General features: G+C 38.4%; 1 long non-coding RNA gene across 2 annotated transcripts; it reads right to left on the bottom strand.

Annotated features, from left to right (window-relative positions):
• Positions 1-7,640: 7,640 nt before the first annotated feature.
• On the bottom strand, positions 7,641-11,325 carry LOC113947431. 2 transcript variants are annotated; one of them, XR_003527722.1, is made up of 3 exons: positions 10,722-11,325; positions 8,143-10,367; positions 7,641-7,859 (listed from the first exon to the last, which is right to left on the bottom strand). It is a non-coding gene; the product is annotated as an uncharacterized LOC113947431 (long non-coding RNA). The 2 variants fall into 2 exon arrangements; XR_003527721.1 differs by having other exon boundaries at positions 8,143-11,325.
• Positions 11,326-12,291: the final 966 nt, after the last annotated feature.

Below are 12,291 nucleotides of genomic sequence, written 5' to 3' on the forward strand. Positions count from 1 at the left end.
TATACTGCTCCAGAAACAACTAGTGGAACAAATCTAACTTATTCCCCACACAAAAATAACAAGGTAATTAATTTTGGAAGTAAAAATAGATGAACTGTAAAGGGATTACAAAATGTAAAATTATCACACTACCTGTGGGAAGGTGGCTAGAAATCAAGTGCTTGCTGGTTTTCCAAATAGAAGAAGTAGGGGTCATTAATAAAAGCTAGTAAGAGACAGGTTCAAAGAAATAAAAGGAGATGATTCTTCACATAACAGGTGAATGCTCTTCTGCTATCAGCACTTAATTACCAGAAAAACATAGACAAATTGGATTAAGTTCAAAGAAAAGCTACAAAAACAATAAGGGGAGACTAAACTAAAAGAAATATGAAAAGAGAAATACATGTATAGTGCCAGCTAAATGACACCAAGTCATAATTATATCTACAATAAATATTTAAAATGTGAAAACTCTACACTGGTTCATTAGCAGAATCATTTTGAGAAATACAAGAGATTATTACACAAATATCAAGGAAAAATTAAGTTAGGGGCACTGAAATTCAATATCAGGGAAAATTTTAATTGGTCTCTGAAATTCAATTAATAAGCATAAGAGTAGATTTAGGAAACACTAGCATTGACAATAATTTGGGAATTCTCTTGCACTGCTGTAAGCAAAACCAGTGGTGCAGGGACAGCAGTGGCAAAGGGGCTGTAGGGATTAGCCAGCACTACAGGACAGAAGAAAGGCCATAGCTAGACTGAGGCATGCTCTTTCTTGGGCAGGCGACTATCACTGCCATCTGCCTGGGTCCTGACTCAAGCAAGGGGCACTTCTGAAACACAGCATGCTTAATAGTCTGTAATTTGTCCTATTAACACACCAGAAAAAGTGTTAGCCCACAAAAATGCAGATAAGATGGTCCTGCATCCAAAACACCCTACGCGAGTACTCAAAACAGTGTTAAACAGAAGACAATAGGAATCTCTATGCACCAGATATTTGGTTGTGCACACAACTACTTTTCAATACCTCACAAGAAAAAGGGGCTGAGAAAATTCAGATCTCTAGATACCTTGGCATGGCAGCAGGTGTGTTCTTTCTTTTGCCTGCCTTTGACCACAGAAATAAAATGAGTAGTATGTCTGTACCAAAACCTCTCTAGGAGTGGTCTAGATGTAGCTAGTGCTTCACTCATCACTTCTAAGGAAAGGAGCCTGTTGCCACCTCTGCCTGCCAAGAAAAGGTGGAGAGGATGCTACTGCTTCAGAGGGGGAACATGGTTTCCTGGAAGATGCTGGAGCACAGATAACTTCAGCATCAATGACAAGATCTCAGTACTCACTTCTCACTCCAGTCAATCAGGGGCAACTTCTGCCTTTCCATCTCTCAACTCTCCCAGGCTTAACAGCATTATGCAGCTTTGCTGGATAAGGCTCAGATGCTCAGCCCTTTGCAGGATCAAATCCACTTAAAATTGAAATCAGGGTTACCAATAACTAAATGGAAAGAGTGTTGTTTCCCAGACGCAGCAGATCTTTCACAATGTACTGGGGTGCATGTTTTTTGTCTCCACTGAGTTATGAACAATAGGTAGCTCTCTGCTTTTATTAAAAACTTTGAGGGATTATTATTTTAGTTAAGCCTTTAAGAATTCATACCTATCTGGAAAGGGCAGCTTGTGTAATGTACTTCCTGTTTTCATCATAGCTGGATACTGCTTTTTGCTGTTGCTTGTTATTACCCAGTTAATATGAACTGCTCAAAGTTTATTTTTAGCTCACTTGAGCCTATTGTAAGGTCTGTTCAAGAACTTAACTTTCCAACCAGAATATGTAACTCCTGCATCTAACGCTGAGTTTAGGAATATATTCTTAAATCCTTTTAAACAGCCAAGACACAAAGTGAAAATAGATAATGAATAGTTGTTGAATATCAGCAATCTGTTCAACTCAAAGATTACATTTTATTTTCAAATTATACCCTTAATTTCTAAAGTAAGTATTTATTTGATAAAGAAGTCATGCTCTGTTCATTTAATTGCCAATTAAAAAAGGGGAGATGAATAAATATTTGCCAAAATGAGCAGAGGAGTATTTTTATTTGAGGAAAAATACATAATTATCTAAACGTCTTGAGATTATAGAGTCAAAAGCTTTGAAGTCTTCTGTGTCAGACACAATTTGTTTCATCTATATCAAATCACATTTAGCACAAGTGAAAAGTACTTAAGATTGAAATGAGACTGAATGTAAACTGAATGTAAAGAATGTTTTTTACAACAGTCCCTCAACCTCTTACAGAAAATTATAAAAAATAATAATCATCATCATCATCATCATCATAGAATAAGCTCATTTGGAAGGGACCCATCAGGATCGTCAAGTCCAACTCCTGGTCCTATGCAGGACACTCCAAGAATCACACCATGTGCCTGAAAGCACTGTCCAAATGCTTCTTGAACTCTGTCAAGGTTAGAGCTGTGACCACTTCCCTGGGGAGTCTGTTCTAGTTCTCAACCACCCTCTGGGTGAAAAACCTTTTCCTGATATCCAACCTAAACCTCCCCTGACCCAGCATCATGCCATTTCCTTAAGTCCTGTCACTGGTCACAAAAGTGAAGAGATCAGTGTCTGCCCCTCCTCTTCCCCTCACAAGGAAATTGTAGACTGCGATGAGGTCTCACCTCAGTCTCCTCTTCTCCAGGCTGAACAGACCAAGTCACCTCAACCACTCCTCTCATATGGCTTCCCCTCAAGGCCCTTAACCATCTTTGTTGCCCTCCTTTAGATGTTCTCTAATAGCTTAATGTCTGATTTGCTGATTTATATTCAACTCGCTATCAACCAGGACCCCCAGGTCCCTTTCCATGGCACTGCTTTTCAGCATCTCATTCCCCAGTCTGTACATACATCCAGGGTTGTCTCGTCGCAGGTGCAGAATCCCACACTTGCCTTTGTTGAGCTTCATACAGTTGGTGGTTGCCGAACTCTCTAATTTGTCGAGGTCTCTCTCTGTTACAATAATAATCATCACATAGAATCACAGGATAATTCATGTTAGAGGGGATCTCAAGTCCAGTGTCCTGTTTAAAGCTGGGTGAGCCTTGTGGCTCCATTCAATCTGGCCTCAAAATCCTCCCAGGATGGGGAGCACACAATCTCCTCTGGATAACGTTCCACTATCTTGAGTCTCTTTATGGTGAAAAGGTTTCTCCTCACAAATATCGTGAACTTCTCTTGTTTCAACTTCTTCTTGTTGACTACTGCCCTCCCACATTGCGCCACTGAGAAGTGCCAGGCTCCATCTTCTTAATGACCTGTCCCGGGCAGGGGAATGCTGCTATTAAGGTCCCCCAATACAGTGTTGTCCTTCTTGGGCTGAACAAACCCTACTGTCACAGACTCCCCTGGGCAAGTGCTCCAGAGAATTGTGGTCCTCTGCCAAACTCCTACCAGTTTACCACTGTCTTTCTTGTTTGCAAGGGCTCAAAACCGAACACAATATCCAAATGTGGTCTAACAGGTGCTGAGTAAATGGGAATGATCACTTCCCTCCATCTACTACTCACTGCACTCCTGTTACTACAGTCCAGGATGCTGGTGGCCTCCCTTGCTGCCAGGACAGATTGCTGGATCCTGCTCAATCCGATGCCCATGAGCCCTCCAGGTCCCTTCCACAGAGCTGCTCACTCTGTCCCCAGCCTGTGGCCCTCCTGGGGTCCCTCCTTACCCTGTGCAGCGTTTGGCATTTGCCCTTGATGAATTTCTATTAAATTCATTATGATGGATAATTCCATGAGTGATTCTTAGACAGGAGCTTAATATTTTCCTCCTTTCTGTTTTACTCCACTATTGCAGACTCATTTTACTACAATTTAGTTTAAAGAGGAGGATTAAATAATTAAAAATAAATTTAAAATCTGATTAGATTAAAAAGAGAGAAAAAGAAGTCTGTCCTGCTTTTTATGCAGAATTTCTTTTCACTGTCTTCGTCTTGACATGCATATTTTTACATTTGCTGCTGTAACTACTTTGGTTTTGACAGACTCAGAAGAATTAAAGAAGCTCTATACCAAAAAAACCCTAACTTTTTGTCTTTTGAGTTAGTCTGATAAACCATGAGTCACAGTACTTTCTATGCGTATACATTTTCAACAATTTCAATATTAAACCTTAGCTATGATACTCCTTAAATTATTTATTTTAAGCTAATTTTATATTAATAGCAATAGGTATTCTGCAGGAAAAGTGAATACTAGTTGGAAATAAATATGTTGAAAAGTTTGACAAGTTAATTAATAGTAGTTTCTTTAAGTTTCAATTAATTGCATGTATCAATGAATCTTAAACAATTTTTTGTTTTGTTGTAAAAATATTTTAACTTAACCTTCTAAAGCAGTTTAACCCAGTGAGATCATTCAGGGTACAGGATAACCTGCCAAAAGAGGTCATATCACTGAAGTGCTGTATTTACAGGATGAGGAGACAAGAAATCAAGAACTGTGTGGAGGCCTATGCAAGTTCTTTTCCAGCAGTGCAGAGTGAATGCTTGGTCATTAAAAAATAATTTTTCCATGATATTCTGATGTGTAATCTGTTATGCCCAAATACGACACCATGTTTCATTAGCCAAAGAAAATACATCCCACACTGGAATCGAATACAATAATCGAACAGCTTTAGATGTTCAGTAAATTGACAACTATGCACCACAATCCGGGTGCGTCAAACCCCAAACTCCATAAAACTGCAATATTTATCTCCAAAACCATAACTGTCTAAACATTTACATCAAGTTTCTTCCATAAAACACACATTGAAAGTTTAGAAATGTAGACTGAATCATTTCCTGTGACTCAGTGATTTGCTATTGCATCTGTGCAGAACACCAGGAGAGCTGTTTTTAGCTTGACAATTTTACAATTCAGTGGAATGTTAATGGCCTCTTAAATTTTATATAGAATGGCTTCTTATCACATCCTTAATCTTGTATCAGATATTATCTAGGGTAAAGTAAATCAAGGCCAGATTATAACCATGGAGAGAAGAAGCAAGAAAATTCTCGCGTGAAGCTGATGTTAGATGAAAGATTAGCAAGACTGTTGCCAGCTATTTCCTGTGATTGATCAGATACCCAGAGAATCTTTCTCTGTTCCCCCGTTGTATGTTACCCAGAAAAATGACGAGAAGGGGAGGTGTGCTGCTGGAATTAAAAGTTGTAAACCTGCTCCTAGTAGAAGCCAAAAGTACTTTATCATGGCCTGGAGTCACACTTTAAACAGTTCACAGATGTACAGTCTGTGGCAACCAGCTCTTCAAATGGACTACATCACACCAAAATCTAACCAAAGTTGGTTTGAATAGGGTAAATCCCACATCTTTCCTTAAATCCCTTGCGATATTTTCTGTGGCTTTACAGTGTGAATCCTCTGCTTTCTTAACAGGTTTCACATCGCCCACTAACATAAGCAATAATCATAGAAATTAAAAAAATCAGTGCATGTCTGTATAAAACCCTTACGAAAAGACTGAAACAGAATACCCACACTGTGCTGGCACATGAACAGAGTAAACAAGCTGGAAAGAGAGAAAGAAAGAAAGAGCAAGAGATCCTTTTCCTCACCCTCCCTTTCCAACCCTTCTACTTACTTGAAGTATAAGTTTAAAGGAAGTTTTAAAAGTAGGTTAAAAAATATCAGCAACTTGATTTCATTTACACTTCTTCATTAACACCTTTATAAAGATACTCAGGTTTTAGAATGCACTGTTTGTTTGTATTAGAAGAAGCTCTTGCTGTGCGATTGCTTGAAGCAGATAGGATTGTGCAAACTGCATGGCTTTTGTTGAGCCTGCATTTTAGAGCAAATATCTTTGAAGCACAGCCTACTGAGAAGAACAGCTTTTCACAGGAAACAGAAGAAACTACTGTGTGCTCGAGACAAATGGGATTTTCCCCAGGCAAGAAAGATGTAATAAACATCTCAATACAAAATTAGTTAAGAAATATATGAAAGGTTGTGGGTTGATCTTTGCTTTTACAAAGACGAAGGATGAAAACATCTATGTTAAAGGACCTACAAATTCCTCTAGAGCAGATTTCAGATATAAATAAAAAATTTAAATGAATGCTCTAATATATGCTTGCAAACCAGCCAATATGACAAAAATGTGTAAGGAACGGCAGAAATGTGGATCCCATTCACTTTCTGTCACACCACACTGACAGATTAAAGCAGTACAACTGCTGTAACACATTGCATTCCCATTCCCCCCTTTTTCTCATGCTCCTCATTTTCCATGTGCACCTTGCACCTGCATTTCCCCTTCCTCTCCTGTTATTGTTCTGCATCACTGCATCTTTGTTCCCCTGCTCCTGATATGAGAGTCTTTGACTCTGCAAGTCACACCTTCGCTGACCCCAAGTCACAGTGTTCTAGCCCCTTCCCTGACAGTAGGTCTGTCTGCCCCTCGCCCCTTCTTGCTGTCAGCTGTTTCAATGTAGACTGCTAACTACAACTAACAACAATTTAAAGATAAAAACCCCAGAGTCCCATCCAGAGAGCAAACGTGGTTTTGAGTTGGCATGTAGGAGGAAAAGGAACCCTGAAATACATGCATCAAAGTTGGATGAAAAAAACACACCTAGGGCCACTGGTGAAGGTACACAGCCAAAGGTCTGAGCTGGCTGCAAAGATATGTTATTCTGAACATTTTTTTTTTCAATTTCTCCTTTTCTACTTAGTGCCATGGTAAAGGGATACCCTGACAGATATTCTAAAGTGTAAATATAAGATCCCTGCATCAATAATGCTTATACCACTTAAAAGGGTACTGCTAAAAAGGGATCTAGTTGTTTTATTTTATTATAATTTGACAAATACAATTTTTAAAAGATTAGAAGTCTAATACCCCAAAATGCAAAACCTAGGTTTTCCCAAGTTTCTATTATAGAGAGAAGGATCTTCAGTGGTGAAGAATCATCTACAGTCACCAGCGAAAGGGACAGGTTTTTGTTCTGGTCAACAGAGTGTTGAAGCTTTCAGTCATTCAAGTCATTTTGTTCACTGAAAACAAGAAATGACAAGAAAATATGATTTTTGACTTTGCTTTTCATAGTGGGCTGTAAACCACATAAACCCCTATCTGTCCTTAATTATTTTGTCTAAATTTAGGAGAAGCTCCTATATTTAGCTGTTTGTGTATAGTCCTCATGAGTCTGAGGCTAAAATTGTTGGCTGATATTTGACCTGCCTTCCCCTATTAGTCATTGCTTCTAAAGAAAATTGTATTTATGGCCCATCTCTTCTTGCTTTAATCTGAATGTCCACAGGAACAAAGCATGCAGAAAAGCAGTGAAGTTTACTCCACATTTTAAATCTGAGTTTCATATGGCTGATACTCAGTATTTTGTTGCTGTTTGACTTTATTTATCTATTTTTCCTTTAGCTGAAGATTTTATTATATATTAAATGATTCATGTGAACAAAAAAAATTACAGAAGACATGGAACACACTTCATGAAACAAGAGAAGATCAACACCTAGGTCATGGAATTCAGCAAAGTTCAGAAAAAATCAGGCATATGAAGAATTAATAACGCAGTTTAACTATCAGCTCCTCATGCAAGCAAAAAAAATTGGCATTTACAAAAATTAGTAAGAAAACCTTCAATTTTAATTGGAAAAATTATTTTAAATGGTATAAAGACATGGCATAATTTTGATGGGCAGATAAACCCAATAACTGATTCCCTGCAGCTGAAAATATGAAGTCTGTCCTCCCTTTTCTTCTTCTACTTCTCTCTGTGAACCAGCTCCTATCTTCCTCCTCCCCTTCCCAAAGCCACCAGAGTCCACTGTCACATTTTACGGCTGAAATTTCAGAAAACTACTCACAACATAAATGGTACAAAAGGTCTACCATTTAAGTGAACTAATTCAGTTTCTGGAGAAATATAAGTGCCAGAGAAAACACTAAGTATATGATGGGAAAAGAAAGGGAGAGAGGAGTCTGCTCATTCTGTCTCATGAGGCTGTTCCATAAAAAGATACCACTTGAGAGAATGTGTCTTTTTCCTACACATTCCACACCTGGTGTAGACCCACAATTGATCACAGTAATGCAATAGCTATCCTGGAATTCCATCAAAAGTACCTTATTTACTCAGGAATCAGGCATCCTCCTATGCCTTCAGACCACTCCATTCTGCTTTTCTAGGTGTTTCAGCTTTTAGCCTATAATTCAGTGGGGCTGCTTTTAATAACAAGGATGGAAAACCTTCTGTCTAGGTTTCAGAAGCTCTTTTTCTGGTTTTCGAGTAACAAGAACCACCTGCACTTAGTCACAAAACATCACCCTCCAAAGAAGCTTCTGCCCAATATTCATCCTGGCTTCACGGTAAAGCAGATGCACAAAATTCTTCAGCTACCTCTCGGCTTAGAAAGGGTTCTACACTCAGCTCCATGTTTGCAAAAGAGATCTGGAAAAAATGTTCTTTGTCTGAACGTTATTGTTCCTTGGGGGTGGCAGAGCATGCTCCTTCTGCAAGACAGAATAGACTCCAAGGCCCCCCATGGCACACAGCAGCTTCCAGGGAATCTGTGATAGGCCAATACTCCCCATAAGCCTCTAAACCATCCGCAATCCCCGACAGCCACCATGTCAAATGACAATAGTGCAGAATCCCCAAAAGAGTTTCAGTCTTCTGAAATGAATTGAGAACTTTATTACAATAAGGAGACTAGAATTCCCCTTAAGAAGGCACTCCCAACGTATGGCGCACCAGGCCAGGGTAAATGCTCTAAGGCTGGCCTGCAAAAGTCTATGAAAACACTGTTTGTAACAGTGTCTCTTTTAAAGGTTTGACGAAACAGCCCAGTGGTGGTAACAGAGAATGAGGCTAACAAGCATCCATCAGTCAGAAACTTTGGCAACTACCACCCTAAACCGCTTTTTCCCCATATCCTCTTACTCCTGGCAGAGTTTTTAGGCCCTCTTCTGCCAGCCATCCCTTGACGGAATTAAGGCTACAGCGTGTGTGCTGCTCACCAGGGTTCTCCTACTCCACCTAGGCTGTGGTTCTTCTGAGAAAGGCAGCTTCCAGAGCCACTCAGCTTGATGACAAGCCTGCTGACATGGACATCCCTGTCTAGAGAAACTGCCTTTTCAGTTCTTTTGGATATCAAACGTCACAGAGGTGGACCTCCTTCTAGAGCCCTTTTGCTGGGGTTCCAGCATGACTAACCTTAACCTTGGCAACACACCACAGCTTAGTAAAGTTTACATACTTAGACGAAGGCAGTCACATAGTCTGTCTAGCGACAGTGATGTCAAAAGGTATTGCTCAACATTTTCCCTACTTAGCTTTATTGCCTCTAGACTTCCTGATTTCATCTTGTGTAAGATTTCTGTGGTTGAAAAAGAGAATGATGGATTTTTGACACCTACAAGTCTCCTGTTATTTACAAGAGAGCACTTGAAATGAAAGTGGTGGTGTTCCCCGCTGCTGACTATGCAGCATGCCTGACTATGTGACTGTCCTTTAACCAAGAGGAGGTCACACCAAACAATGTTGCTACAGATGTCTGTCCTGCTCTCTCTTACCAGTCTGCTCCCTCGTGGAAGGAGTGACTAGGATGTTCTATGCTTTAAACTACACTGTGGTTTCTGTAATGTCTGGATCATTACCTAAGAAACTGCTCTTAATCATGGTTAAGTACCTTCCAAGTACCAAAAGAGAAAAGATGCCTTTCCAGGACACATTCATTGTGGTTTTAAGATAGAAGTGTTTCTACAAATTTAGATCAACTGGTAGTTGCGACACAGGTAGGTCATAGAAATGTACTGCATTCATACATTGCTTAAACCTGAGGGTACTTCTCACAGTTAGTATGATTCTAACCTCTGCTCTTAACCTAGCCTTCACTTATGGAAGAGCCCAAAAACTACTCCCATAAAGGTCATATTTCTTCCTGCCACACGCTGCAGTATTTTTTAGCCATTTCTTGTACTGAAACCAATATGGGAACTCTTTACCCAGTTGATTCATTCATTAAATGAAAAAATGTGATTATGGAATTACATATACTGTGTGAGTTGTCTGACAGGATATATGTAGGATCTTTCATGTTCATTTTGGATATTTTTTGAGATGGAGATACTACAGGTTATATTTTTTGTGCAACAGTTAGCATCAAATTTGGATGCAAGTTTGATGCCTATTTCATGGTTTTACAAATTCTATAATACATGTCATTAACACGTCTAAAAAAACTAACTTCCTAAAATTCTTTCCTGGATGCACAGATGGAGAACACACCACCTTCTAATGTCTTCTTGGTCATCTTAAATCTGACCTTGACCGTATTTCCAGGTATCTCCTGTTTAGAACCAAAACAAAGCAAAGGTGCTCCTGAAGTTAGTATTAGAATTTGTTTTGCTACTTCTCTGAGAATTATCATCATACCTCAGATTAGACTTGCTGTCTACTACACTTCCTCACTCATTAGAAGTTTTGTTCTAGTACTCATAAAATATGATAAGGGACACATTAGAAACCTGCCAATATGAGAAAACAAGGGACAGATCATGTATTGAGAAGCTAAACCACTGAATGTGGTTTGAAACATCAAAAAGTATTAGCTTTTCTTAACAGATTCAGTTTCCTATCCTTTTCCTGTCTTTGGTACTACTATATTCATTACTACTACCTTTCTGCTTTTTCCTGTACTCACTGGGATGACTGACATTACTTTGCAGACACGGGCAGGAAAACTGTCTGCAAGAAGCAAGAACAATGTGAAGTACTTGCCCTATGTCCTGTGAATTGGCAATACTTTGAAAGAATGTTGTTGTTGAAAACTACTCCATCAGAGGTCCTGAACACCTTTATAACAGCCTCTTTCCCTAGCACAGCATAAGAGTCCCATAAATACTGTTTTAGCAATATTAGTCACATCAGTTGTAAATGGTGTTGTAAAACTTGTGCACAAACGTGTACATAGTTTGTTTTCTCCAGATGATATGATCACTGTAACCAAAAGTGCAGGACAATCTCTAGCTGTAAGAAAGCACAGTATTGTTAATATCAGAGAAACTCTGCCATGTATGTTTGGTTTTTTGGGGGTTTTTTTGTTTGGTTTTTTACTTATTAGATCCATTATCACAAATAAAAACCTGCTAGTATCTTCTCATTGCCTCAAAATCCCCTTCAACTTGCACAGAGCATGATACTATAAACTATCCACATCTAGCCATACTAATCCCATCATCATAGTATTTGCATTTTTTCCTTACCAGATAAATACTTACAGTTTCTTCTTCATTTTATTTTTTGCTACTTTTATAACCTTTCATTTATGGCTGAAGAGTTAATTTAAATATGTGATACAAATACAGTTTTCATTGCACTAATATATTTCATGAGGGAATTGATTTTGAAGCAAGATGTGATTCAAAATAGTCTCTTTATACTGAAATGATTCTGAAATCCCCTTCTATCCCCAACGAGGTATAATCTTTTTAGCAAGTGTTATGATATATATATATATATATATATGGTTTTGCAATGCATTTTGAAAAGAAAAAATATATATGTATTAACAAATCCAACGGTATACAGAAATAGGGAAAAAGTCTGTAAACTACAGTCATTCTGAAGTACACCATCCTAGTCATGAGTCTTGATGTGCCAAGGCCACTCCATTTCCTGATGCTAAACAAGTAAACCTGCAATAGCCTTTAAGTAGGTATGAAACTTTCCTTTTCAGAATATTCATGTTCCCCACAGGCTTCTGCCACAGACGTTTCAAGAAGTCTGTTACAGATTAAAACAAATTCAAGTTGTAAAATATTTTTCACTTCCTTTTCTGAGTCTCTCTTTGCAAATTGCAGGTCAGAAACAAAACCAATACACAGTCAAATAAGGATTAAGACATCTTTTAAATATTTGTACTAAACAGGTAAAAATAAATATTTTTCCTATTTATTCTAATGGATTTATTATGATCAGTCTACACTATTTTAAAAAAATAGATATTCTGACTTAACATTTTAAATTATTTACCTGTCAAGAGCAACATTACTGAGAAACCACATAAATACTCACCTATATAAGTTTTTGTTTGTTCTTTTCTATCCTCATAAAGATTTCAATAAAGGGTGTGATGTTTTTAACAAAACTATTAGGAGAATATAGACCTTCCAGCACAGAGATACCAGTCTGGATTCATTACACTGGCACAGCTTATAGCTAAAATACAGCATTGTACTAGTAATAATTGTGTTTGGAGAAGGGGAAGTTTT

Source organism: Corapipo altera, unplaced genomic scaffold (genome assembly GCF_003945725.1).
Source record: "Corapipo altera isolate COAL_440 unplaced genomic scaffold, ASM394572v1 24b, whole genome shotgun sequence".
Taxonomy (NCBI): domain Eukaryota; kingdom Metazoa; phylum Chordata; class Aves; order Passeriformes; family Pipridae; genus Corapipo; species Corapipo altera.